Source organism: Macaca mulatta, chromosome 3 (genome assembly GCF_049350105.2).
Source record: "Macaca mulatta isolate MMU2019108-1 chromosome 3, T2T-MMU8v2.0, whole genome shotgun sequence".
Taxonomy (NCBI): Eukaryota; Metazoa; Chordata; class Mammalia; order Primates; family Cercopithecidae; genus Macaca; species Macaca mulatta.
Window position 1 is genome coordinate 128,859,062 of NC_133408.1, and position 11,611 is coordinate 128,870,672.

The 11,611-nt window shown below is 43.4% G+C and overlaps 1 protein-coding gene across 2 annotated transcripts in view; it reads right to left on the bottom strand.

Moving 5' to 3' along the window:
• The window catches only part of CDK14 (cyclin dependent kinase 14), a 727,116-nt gene extending 721,834 nt beyond the window's left edge, over positions 1–5,282 (bottom strand). For both annotated transcript variants that reach the window (XM_028846085.2, XM_077998072.1), the window contains exon 1: positions 5,188–5,282. The gene's annotated coding sequence lies outside the window, so the exon portion shown is untranslated. The remainder of the gene's footprint in view (positions 1–5,187) is intronic.
• Positions 5,283–11,611: the final 6,329 nt, after the last annotated feature.

An 11,611-nucleotide genomic window follows, 5' to 3' on the forward strand; every position in this document is an offset into this window, starting at 1 on the left:
GCCATTAAAATGAAAAATACATATATTCTATGTGCATATTGCTTCTTGGAGACCTGCCCCTCACTGCCTCTCAGTTCTCACAGTGTGGGTGGAGTTCCAACTCCTACCTTGGAAGCAGGACATGAAAACTACATCTGAGCAAAGCAGGTCATAAAACTTCCCTGGCCACCATGCTGGCTCAGGAGTGGGCTCAGGAGTGGGCACATGACCTAGGCTGGTCTAATCCAACTCAATCTCAGAGCTTTTGCTAGGAATGCTAGGATAAAGATGCCTGTCTTCCTCTGGATTCAAACTTGGAAGGACTTATTCTGTGTAACTGCTAAAAGCCCTTATAAGTCTATGTGGGAACCAGGCATGTTGGCTTATGCCTATAATCCTAGCACTTTGGGAGGCTGAAGCAGGTAGATTGCTTGAATCCAGGAGTTCAAGACCAGCCTGAACAACATTGTGAAACCCTGTCTCTACAAAAAAAAATACAAAAAGTTAGCCAGCATGGTGGTGTGCACCTAGAGTCCCAGCTACTCATGAGGCTGAGGTACAAGGATCACTTGAGCCCAGGAGACAGAAGTTGCAGTGAACGGAGATTGCACCACTACACCCCAGCCTAGGCAACAGAACAAGACCCTGTCTGACAATGATAATAATGATAAAAAGAAAAAGACTATGTGAAATATGGCCATAAAAATGCCCATATCAAAGTAAAAGTGACTGATGGACTCAGCTGCTGTCCCTCAGATGTATCCACCATATTTATCCCAAGGTCATGCTTCCTACAAGCTACTTTCAGCCAAGACTAAACATAGAAGGGATACTAATATGGGATACTTTTAGTGGGAGATCTTGGCTGGAAAATTCCCCATCAAGGTAGTTGAAACTTTCTTAGAACTGTGCTGCACTTTGAAACTCTACCAACCAAATTCTCCTTCCTCTTTTCCTCTCTCTTCTTCACCAGTGTCAGACCTGCATTGCTGTTTGAAGGTTCTCACCTGTACTAGCTCCTTCCCTCTTATTTTTTACTTTCTTTTTTTTTAAGATGGAGTTTTGCTCTCTCTTGCTGCCCAGGCTGGAGTGCAATGGCATGATCTCAGCTCACCGCAACCTCCACCTCCTGGGTTCAAGCAATTCTCCTCTCCCAGCCTCCTGAATAGCTGGGATTACAGGCATGTGCCCCAACACCTGGCTAATTCTGTATTTTTTTTTTTAGTAGAGACGGGGTTTCTCCATGTTGGTCAGGCTGGTCTCAAACTCCTGACCTCAGGTGATCCGCCCACCTCGGCCTCCCAAAGTGCTGGGATTACAGGCATGAGCTACTGTGCCTGGCCTCCCCTTTATTTTTTTTGTTTCCCAAGTAAAACTCTTGGACTTCTAATCCCATCTTAGCAGATCTTGAAGGACTTGAGCTAATACAAATGCTACTGAGTGTTCTGACAGAACCAGTGGTAAGATAAAATTTTGAGATGTGTTTACTTACTCTCCGATGGACAAAGAAGATACCATATTGAGCAGTATGTGGAGTATGGATAACTCCTAGGAAGAGATGGCAGCTGCATTGTTAAAGACTTCATGGTGATGAAAGGTTTTCTACCTAGGAAAACAAACTAGTAATTGGGAATCCCCTGGTTAGTGTAATAATTGAAGCATTTGAAAGATATAGCGGGACAGTGCCTGCAAGGACAACAGAGTTGGTTGGTTACAGAGTAGTACTGATGCCTTGCAGAGGGACAATCATAAACCACATGCCTTTGACTGGCAGTTAAAGGTTAAGTATGAAAGCTAGAAGGTATCTTTAGCAGCCCTTATCTCCAGTAGTGGAAGAATGGAGAAAGCTAGCAGCAGATTGAGGATATGATAGTTACAGAGCTCCAGAGGCACTTAGATTATACCAGCCAGGCAGGTCTGTATGCTAAAGGTAAGAGCTTGGGTTGGGAAAACGGAATCCTGAAACAGCTTCTGTGGTGAAACATTATTACTCTATTACTTTAAGAACCCCACTATCCCCATGGATGTTAATGAGTTCAGCTCTGTGACTGCCTCTACTGTCAGTTTTGGCTTGCAGAGGGGAGCTGCTGAATTTTTTAATGATGTTGGTGCCCTTTTTACCAGCACATTCCTGATGGCCTTGGTGAATGGATAGATACTGCTAAGGTTGACTCTGCAGATCCTCCAGGAATCTAAGAACTTGCAGGAGTGGCCAACTCTTCTGCTGGAAAACGCAGTAAGTGTATCTTAACAGGTGTCCTCTCAGGAGAACCCCTACCTCTTCTCTTGGCTGCTAGGCCAATAACTAGGGTTAAATCCAGTGGGGGGCATGCTGAGCCTAATAAGGGAGGAAAGAAATTATATTCCAAGGTATAAACTAGCCAATGAGGGCCATCAATACTGAATTTTGAGGGTGTTTGAACAGGGGGCTAGAATATGAAACTGAACAAGCAAGGTTTCTTTGACTTGGAAGTACTTTTGTAGGACATGAAATTTAATGGCCTGGTAATACCCAGGGGACAGTGCTAACTCATTGTTAGAATGGCTTTTAGAAGCCTAAGAAAGTGATCCAACACTGAGCAAAGTGGAAATGCCTGAGTTGCCTAGGCAGGAGGAAGAGGAAGGAATAAAAAGGCTGAGAAGGAGAAGTAGGCTTGCTGGAGTGGCTATATTATGTGAGGTCAGAAAAATTACAAGATAACTATGTTCCAGGGGAGAGTTCAGAGGAAACACCATTCACCAAGGAAATCGGGAATGTGCTGGTAAGAAGGGCACTTGCATCACTGAGAAGTTCAGTAGCTTTCTTCTGCAGGCCAAGACTGACAATAGAGGCAGTCACAGAGCTGCAATTGTTAATATCCAATGGGAATACTGGGGCCTCCAAAGTAATAGTGATCAGGTCATGGCACGTAAATGAAAGAAGCCAGAATCTCACAACCACCAAGATCAGAGGGGTGGTCAATGGAAGCCTGGCCTACAGCAAGGTATAGAGATGGTTAAGAGACCATGGCACCTCTAGGGGCAAAACAGGGGAGTAGCCAGCAAGGGAGATGTTTAACATCCACAACCAGAAAAGGGCAATGACGGAGGAGTAGGAAGCTGATGACAATGACCCTGATAAACAGTCATGATCCCTTGCTCACTGTATTAGTCCATTCTCACACTGCTATAAGGACATGTATAAGACTCGGTAATTTATAAAGGAAAGGTTTAATTGATTTACAGTTCAGCATGGATGGGGAGGCCTCAGGAAACTTACAATCATGGCAGAAGGGAAAGCAAACACATCCTGCTTCACATGGTGGCAGGAAGGAGAAGTGCCAAACTAAGAGGGAAAAGCCCCTATAAAACCATCAGATCTCATGAGAACTCACTCACTATCACAAGAACAGCAGCATGGGGGTAACCAGCCCCATGATTCAATCACCTCCCACCAGGTTCCTCCCATGACATGTGGGGATTATGAGAACAACAATTCAAGATGAGATTTGGGTGGGACACAGCCAAAGCATATCATTCTGCCCCTGAACCCTTCCAAACCTCATGTCCTCACATTTCAAAACACATTTATCCTTTCCCAACTGTCACCCAAAGTCTTAACTCATTTCAGCATTAACTCAAAAGTCCAAGTCCAAAGTCTCATCTGAGACAAGCCAAGTCACTTTTGTCTATGAGCCTGTAAAATCAAAAGAAAGTTAGTTACTTCTTAGATACAATGGGAATATGGATACTGGGTAAATACACCAGTTCCAAATGGGAGAAATTAGCCAAAATGAAGGGGCTACAGGCCCATGCAAGTCTGAAATCCAGCAGGGCAGTCAAATCTTAAAGCACCAAATGATCTCCTTTGACTGTATGTCTCACAACCAGATCATGCTGATGCAAGAGGTGGGCTCCCACAGCCTTGGGCAGCTCCACCCCTGTGGCTTTGCAGGGTACAGCCCCCTTCTTGGTTGCCTTCATGGGTTGGTGTTGAGTGTCTGCAGCTATTCCAGGTGCATGATGCAAATTGTTGGTGGAGCTACCATTCTGGGGTCTGGAAGATGGCCACCCTCTTCTTGCAGCTCCACTAGGCAGTGCCCTAGTGGGGACTCTGTGTGGGGGCTCTGACTGCACATTTCCCTTCTGCACTGGCCTAGCAGAGGTTCACTATGAAGGGTCCACCCCTGTGCAAACTTCTGCCTGCTCATCCAGGGATTACCATACATCCTCTGACATCTAGGCTGAGGTTCCAACCCTGAATTCTTGATTTCTGTGCACCCACAGGCCCAACACTATGTGGGAGCTGCCAAGGCTTGGGGCTTGCACCCTCTGAAGCAACAGCCTGAGCTCTATGTTGGCCCCTTTTAGCCACAGCTGGGATGCAGGCACTATGCCTCTAGACTGCACAAAGCAGCAAGACCCCAGGCCTAGCCAACAAAGCCACTTTTTCCTCCTAGGCCTCTGGGCCTGTGATGGGAGGGGCTGCCATGAAGACATCTGATATGTTGTGGAGACATTTCCCCCCATCATCTTGGTGATCAACATTTGGCTCCTCATTACTTATGCAAATTTCTGCAGCCAGCTTGAATTTCTCCTCCGAATGAACACGGGTTTTTCTTTTCTATCACATTGTCAGGCTGCAAATATTTTGAACTTTCATGCTCTGCTTCCCTTTTATACATATGTTTCAATTCCGAACCATATCTTTGTGAATACATAAAACTGAATGCATTTAACAGCGCCAAAGACACCTCTTGAATGCTTTGCTGCTTAGAAATTTCATCTACTGGATACTCTAAATTATTTCTCTCAAGTTAAAATTCCACAGATCTCTAGGGCAGGGGCAAAATGCCAAGAGTTTCTTTGCTAAAACATAGCAAGAGTCACCTTTATGCCAGTTCCCAACAAGTTCCTCATCTCCATCTGAGACCACCTCAGCCTGGACTCCATTGTCCATATGACTATCAGCATTTTGGTCAAAGGCATTCAACGAGTCTCTAGGAAGTTCCAAACTTTCCAACATCTTCCTCTCTTCTTCTAAGCCTCCAAACTGTTCCAACCTCTGCCTGTTACCTAGTTCCAAAGTCACTTTCACATTTTCAGGTATCTTTACAGGAGTACGTCACTACCCGGTACCAATTTACTATATTAGTCCATTCTCACCCTGCTATAAGGACATATCTGAGAATGGGTAATTGATAAAGGAAAGTGGTTTAATTGACTCACAGTTCCATATGGCTGAGGAAGCCTCAGGAAACTTCCAGTCATGGCAGAAGCGGAAGCAAATATGTTCTTCTTCACATGGCAGCAGGAAGAAATGCTGAGCAAAGAAGGAAAAGCCCTTTATAAAATCATCAGATCTTGTGATAACTTACTCAATATCATGAGAACAGCAGCATTGGGATAACCACCACACGATTTAATTACCTCCCACTGGGTCCCTCCCACAACATGTGGGGATTATGGGAGCTACAAGTCAAGATGAGATTTAGGTGGGGATACAGCCAAACCACATCACTCACTTCCCAAACTTTAGTTAATTTTCAGATCCAGACCCATTGAATGAAGAGGTGGCCAGGTTCCTAGAAGGGACTCTGCAACATTGCTAGAAATATATATTATAATTCTCCCAGTGCTTCCCCAAAGGAAATTACCACCACTTACTAAGGGGTCTGTACACTAGGAAAAGTGGAATACCTAACATTTTAAAAATTACTGGACACAGGGCCTGAGTTGCATTGATACATGGAGACCCAAACCATAACCATATCTAATCCTGTCTTGGCAACTGCTTCTCAGAAAACTCCACTTCATAAGGAGAGAGCCAGCATGAAAATGGAGTTGCTTCAGAAAAAGAAACAGGTTCTGGTGATCCATCTGGACACTGGATCAGATTGTGCCTGGAGTCAGGTTGTTCCATTACCACTATCCAAGTCAATAAATTCACCTTTTGCTTAAGCCAGTTTGAGTTATGGTTTCTGTCTCTTGAGCATCCCTTGACAGTAACATATAAAGACTCCTGATAGGCAGGAAAGATGATGGTAACAGATTTGCAATTATTGTTCTTAAGGAAGGTTCTCATGCCCTTTCCTGGAGTTGATCTCAATATCCGCAATGAGGAAGGGGACAATGTGAGTCTACAGATCCCATGTATAAAGCTCCTTTTGTTCATAAATCATGTTTGCTCTCTTGCTTCTCCTATCTACAAGTACATTTCCACATATGTATGTTTTGTATTTATATATACAAACATACACATACACACATTTGCAAAATATACAAACATTATCTATCTATCTATCTATCTATCTATCTATCTATCTATCTATCTATCTAAAATATAAGGGAACCAGGCACGGTGGCTTATGCCTGTAATCCCAGCACTTTGGAAGGTTGAGGCGAGTGGATCACCTGAGGTTGGGAGTTTGAGACAAGTCTGACCAACACGGAGAAACCCTGTCTCTACTAAAAATGCAAAATTAGCCAGGCATGGTAGCGCATGCCTGTAATCCCAGCTACTCTGGAGGCTGAGGCAGGAGAATCACTTGAACCTGGGAGGTAGAGGTTGCGGTGAGTTGAGATTGTGCCATTGCAAAATCTTGTTGCCTGGGCAACAACAGCGAAACTCCTTCTCAAAACATAAAATAAAATAAAATAAAATAATATCGATATAGATATATGGAAAGTTTTCTGACATTGTCCTAAATTAAGAACAGAAAATTGTGATTATTGTCTGCTACCAGAGATCCTTAATTTCTAGAGTAGAATAGTAGAAAAGATTGCTCCTAGCATGAGCAACACAGAAGACGGGTGATTTCTGCATTTTCAACTGAGGTACCAGGTTCATCTCACTAGGGAGTGTGGGACAATCAGTGCTGGTCAGCTGCTGCAGCCCGACCAGCGAGAACTGAAGCAGGGCGAGGCATCGCCTCACTTGGGAAGCGCAAGCGGGAAGGGAATCGCTTTTCATAGCCAGGGGAACTGAGACACACAACACCTGGAAAATCGGGTAACTCCCACCCCAATACTGCACTTTACCAAGGGTCTTAGCAAACGGCACACCTAGAGATTATATCCCACACCTGGCCAGGAGGGTCCCATGCCCACGGAGCCTCCCTCATTGCTAGCACAGCAGTCTGCGATCTAACAGCAAGGCAGCAGCAAGGCTGGGGGAGGGGCGCCTGCCATTGCTGAGGCTTAAGTGGGTAAACAAAGCTGCTGGGAAGCTCGAACTGGGTGGAGCCCACAGCAGCTCAAGGAGGCCTGCCTGTCTCTGTAGATTCCACCTCTGGGGACAGGGCACAGCTAAACAAACAAACAAAAAAAAGCAGCAGAAACCTCTGCAGATGCAAACGACCCTGTCTGACAGCTTTGAAGAGAGCAGTGGATCTCCCAACATGGAGGGTGAGATCTGAGAACGGACAGACTGCCTGCTCAAGTGGGTCCCTGACCCATGAGTAGCCTAACTGGTAGACATCCCCCACTAGGGGCAGACCAACACTCCACACCTCACACGGTGGGGTATACCCCTGAGACAAAGCTTCCAAAGGGAGAATCAGACAGGTACACTTGCTGTTCAGCAATATTCTATCTTCTGCAGTCTCTGCTGCTGATACCCAGGCAAACAGGGTCTGGAGTGGACCTCAAGCAATCTCCAACAGACCTACAGCTGAGAGTCCTGACTGTTAGAAGGAAAACTAACAAACAGGAAGGACACAAAACCCCATCAGTACGTCACCATCATCAAAGACCAAAGGCAGTTAAAATCACAAAGATGGGGAAAAAGCAGGGCAGAAAAGCTGGAAATTCAAAAAATAAGAGCGCATCTCCCCCTCTAAATGAACGCAGCTCATCGCCAGCAACTGATCAAAGCTGGACGGAGAATGACTTTGACGAGTTGAGAGAAGAAGGTTTCAGTCCATCAAACTTCTCAGAGCTAAAAGAGGGATTATGTACCCAGCGCAAAGAAACTAAAAATCTTGAAAAAAGAATGGAAGAATGGATAACTAGAATAATCAATGCAGAGAAGGCCATAAACGAACTGACAGAGATAAAAACCATGACACGAGAAATAGGTGACAAATGCACAAGCTTCAGTAACCATCTCGATCAACTGGAAGAAAGAGTATCAGCGATTGAGGATCAAATGAATGAAATGAAGCGAGAAGAGAAGTCTAAAGAAAAAAGAGGAAAAAGAAAGCCTTCAAGAAGTATGGGATTATGTGAAAAGACCAAATCTACGTCTATGCCTGAAAGTGAGGGGGAAAATGGAACCAAGTTGGAAAACACTCTTCAGGATATCATCCAGGAGAACTTCCCCAACCTGGTAAGGCAGGCCAACATTCAAATTCAGGAAATACAGAGAACGCCACAAAGATACTCCTCGAGAAGAGCAACTCCAAGACACATAATTGTCAGATTCACCAAACTTGAAATGAAGGAAAAAATGTTAAGGGAAGCCAGAGAGAAAGGTCAGGTTTCCCACAAAGGGAAGCTGATCAGACTAACAGCAGATCTCTCAGCAGAAACTCTATAAGCCAGAAGACAGTGGGCGCCAATATTCAACATTCTTAAAGAAAAGAATTTTCAACCCAGAATTTCATATGCAGCCAAACTAAGTTTCATAAGTGAAGGAGAAATAAAATCCTTTACAGATAAGCAAATGCTTAGAGATTTTGTCACCACCAGGCCTGCCTTACAAGAGACCCTGAAGGAAGCACTAAACATGGAAAGGAACAACCGGTACCAGCCATTGCAAAAACATGCCAAAATGTAAAGACCATCAATGCTAGGAAGAAACTGCATCAACTAACGAGCAAAATAACCAGTTAATATCATAATGACAGGATCAAGTTCACACATAACCATATTAACCTTAAATGTAAATGGACTAAATGCTCCAATTAAAAGACACAGACTGGCAAACTGGATAAAGAGTCAAGACCCATCACTTTGCTGTATTCAGGAGACCCATCTCACATGCAGAGACACACATAGGCTCAAAATAAAGGGATGGAGGAAGATCTACCAAGCAAATGGAGAACAAAAAAAAGCAGGGGTTGCAATTCTAGTCTCTGATAAAACAGACTTGAAACCATCAAAGATCAGAAGAGATAAAGAAGGCCACTACATAATGGTGAAGGGATCAATTCAATAGGAAGAGCTAACTATCCTAAATATATATGCACCCAATACAGGAGCACCCAGATTCATAAAGCAAGACATTAGAGACTTACAAAGAGACTTAGACTCCCATACAATAATAATGGGAGACTTCAACACCCCACTGTCAACATTAGACAGATCAACGAGACAGAAAGTTAACAAGAAATTTTTAATATTTAGAAAACCCCATTGTCTCAGCCCAAAATCTCCTTAAGCTGATAAGCAACTTCAGCAAAGTCTCAGGATACAAAATTAATGTGCAAAAATCACAAGCATTCTTATATACCAGTAACAGACAAACAGAGAGCCAAATCATGAATGAACTTTCCACAATGGCTTCAAAGAGAATAAAATACCTAGGAATCCAACTTACAAGGGATGTAAAGGACCTCTTCAAAGAGAACTACAAACCACTGCTCAGTGAAATAAAAGAGGACACAAACAAATGGAAGAACATTCCATGCTCATGGATAGGAAGAATCAATATCATGAAAATGGCCATAGTGCCCAAGGTAATTTATAGATTCAATGCCATCCCCATCAAGCTACCAATGAGTTTCTTCACAGAATTGGAAAAAACTACTTTAAAGTTCATATGGAACCAGAAAAGAGCCTGCATTGCCAAGACAATCCTAAGCCTAAAGAACAAAGCTGGAGGCATCACGCTACCTGACTTCAAACTATACTACAAGGGTAGAGTAACAAAAGCAGCATGGTACTGGTACCAAAACAGAGATATAGACCAATGGAACTGAACAGAGCCCTCAGAAATAACACCACACATCTACAATCATCTGGTCTTTGACAAACCTGAGAAAAACAAGAAATGGGGAAAGGATTCCCTATTTAATAAATGGTGATGGGAAAATTGGTTAGCCATAAGTAGAAAGCTGAAACTGGATCTTTTCCTTACTCCTTATATGAAAATTAATTCAAGAAGTATTAGAGACTTAAATGTTAGACCTAATACCATAAAAACCCTAGAAGAAAACCTAGGTAATACCATTCAGGACATAGGCATGGGCAAGGACTTCATGTCTAAAACACCAAAAGCAATGACAACAAAAGCCAAAATTGACAAATGGGATCTAATTAAACTACAGAGCTTCTGCACAGCAAAAGAAACTACCATCAGAGTGAACAGGCAACCTACAGAATGGGAGAAAATTTGTGCAATCTACTCATCTGACAAAGAGCTAATATCCAGAACCTACGAAGAACTCAAATTTACAAGAAAAAAACAACCCCATCAAAAAGTGGGCTAAGGGTATGAACAAACCTTTCTCAAAAGAAGACATTCATACAGCCAAAAGACACATAAAAAAATGCCCGTCATCACTGGCCATCAGAGAAATGCAAATCAAACCACCATGAGATACCGTCTCACACCAGTTAGAATGGCAATCATTAAAAAGGAAACAACAGGTGCTGGAGAGAATGTGGAGAAATAGGAACACTTTTACACTGTTGGTGGGATTGTAAACTAGTTCAACCATTATGGAAAACAGTATGACAATTCCTCAAGGATCTAGAACTAGAAGTACCATAGGACCCAGACATCCCATTACTGGGTATACCCAAAGGATTATAAATCATGCTGCTATAAAGACACATGCACACGTATGTTCATTGCGGCACTATTCACAATAGCAAAGACTTGGAATCAACCCAAATGTCCATCAGTGACAGACTGGATTAAGAAAATATGGGCACATATACACCATGGAATACTATGCAGCCATAAAAAAGGAGGAGTTCATGTCCTTTGTAGGGATATAGATGCAGCTGGAAACCATCATTCTCAGCAAACTATTGCAAGAACAGAAAACCAAACACTGCATGTTCTCACTCATAGGTGGGAACTGAACAATGAGATCACTTGGACTCCAGAAGGGGCACATCATACACAGGGCCTATTATGGGGAGTCGGGGGAGGGATTGCATTGGGAGTTATACCTGATGTAAATGACGAGTTGATGGGTGCTGACAGGTTGATGGGTGCAGCACACCAACATGGCACAGGTATACATATGTAACAAACCTGCACGTTATGCACATGTACCCTAGAACTTAAAGTATAATAAAAAAAAAAAAAGAAAAAAAAGAAAAAAAAAATATCAGGACATCCCCTCCATCAGAGCATCACCTTGGTATGCCTACTGCTTCCTCCCCTGGCCCAAATGTGTATCTCACCAGCTCTGGGTTCCTGAATCTATTCAGGGAGTTGCAACATCCCACCTTAGGCAGAGGGTTGAGAAAGTGACATCACAACCCATGATGCCTGAAACCCTTGAGCTGGCCTCAGTGTCTTAGTGCCTTGTGACTGAGGTTTCATTGCCTCATCAAAAGTACCATCCTGCCCAGAGAAGGAAGGTAGCCCCAACTCTGGCCAACTTGGAATCAGCAATCTCACACACCCCCCAACATAACAAGTGCCACTTGTCACACTTCCAAACCACTCTTAGCTGATGACCTGTTTATGCTT